General features: G+C 43.6%; 1 non-coding gene across 1 annotated transcript; it reads left to right on the forward strand.

Moving 5' to 3' along the window:
• The first annotated feature begins 1,048 nt into the window (after positions 1 to 1,048).
• On the forward strand, positions 1,049 to 1,122 carry trnaa-agc (transfer RNA alanine (anticodon AGC)). Its single transcript has one exon. It is a non-coding gene; the product is annotated as a tRNA-Ala (tRNA).
• Positions 1,123 to 1,469: the final 347 nt, after the last annotated feature.

Below are 1,469 nucleotides of genomic sequence, written 5' to 3' on the forward strand. Positions count from 1 at the left end.
ATTTTACAACCCATAAGAGCGATACACAATGCACTTTCTTGCCTTCTGTAAAATGCCTCCTGTTCGAAAGTCGTGCCGCTCATCAAAGTCTGCGTGTAGGTTTCTTGCCATTTCTGTCATGATTTGGAAAAGATCTGCGGCCGGACACTTTAAATGTTGGCGACCTTTAACTGTAGCTCACAGTGTCCGAACAGTCACTGTGATCATTAGCCTTTTTATGTATCTTACAGATTCTAGAAAGGTCCCTTTGGATTGGAAGGTAACAAACGTCACCCCACTATTCAAGAAAGGAGGGAGAGAGAAAACAGGGAACTACAAGCGATTAGCCTGACAATAGTAGGAGGAAAAATGCTAGAATCTATAACTCGGGACGTGGTAACAGGGCACGTCGAAGATCATAATATGGTTAGGCACATAGAACACGGTTTTGTGAAAGGGAAATCGTGTTTGACAAATCTATTAGAGGTTTTGAGGGTGCAGATTGCAGGGTAGATAAGGGAGAACCAGTGGATGTAGAATATTTGGATTTTCAAAAGGCAATCGATAAGGTGCCACACAAAAGTTTGTTAAACAAGATTAGGGCTCATGGGATTGTGGGAATATATTAACATGAACTGGGGATTTGTTGACGTACAGAAAACAGAAAGTCGGAATAAAGAGGTCATTTTCGGGTTGGCAGGTTGTAACTAGTGGGGTGCCGTGAATATCAGTGCTTGGGCCTCAGATATTTACAATCGATATTAATGACTTAGATGAGGGGACCGAGTATAATGTATCCAAGTTCGCTGACGATACAAAACTAGGTGGGAAGGTAAGCCGTGAGGAGGACGCAAAGAGGATGCAAAGTGATACAGACAGGTTAAGTGAGTGGGCTAGAAGTTGGCAAATAAAGTATAAAGTGGGGAAATGTGAGGTTATTCAGCAGTGGGATTCACAGGGAAACGGGCAAGCGAAATTGACAAAGATGGAACAGTCTGAACCCCCAACAGAATGTGACGTGTGGCTGATAGATATTAATGAGAGGAAGTGAAAACTGATATCAGGAATTGGCTCCGTTGCTTAGTTGGTTAAAGCGCCTGTCCAGCAAACAGGAGATCCTGGGTTCAACTCCCAGCGGCGCCTTTATGTAATTTATTATGTTCAGTGAATCTGACATGCGAAAACAGACAGTGCGGTGTTTGTCCTTGTTCAGGAGCCAACACAGAACTGATCAGAATGTCTCTTCAAAAATGCCGTTTCATTATACAGATAGACCTCTCATGGAATGTGACCGAAACACGTCAATACAAGGACACGTTCTTGTCTCTGGCTGGTTGAGGTCGGGGTATGATTCGAGAGTCAGAGCGTGGACAAGCCCAAATTTAACCCTCGACTTTTGATCTTGACCTGCGGTTCAAACTTTTGCAAAGAGTGGAAAGAAGTCCCCAAATCACTCCACGTGAATCTCAAGCACCTTCGGAAGAAGTTCA

The sequence above is a fragment of the Heptranchias perlo genome, unplaced genomic scaffold (genome assembly GCF_035084215.1).
Source record: "Heptranchias perlo isolate sHepPer1 unplaced genomic scaffold, sHepPer1.hap1 HAP1_SCAFFOLD_636, whole genome shotgun sequence".
In the NCBI taxonomy this organism is placed as follows: domain Eukaryota; kingdom Metazoa; phylum Chordata; class Chondrichthyes; order Hexanchiformes; family Hexanchidae; genus Heptranchias; species Heptranchias perlo.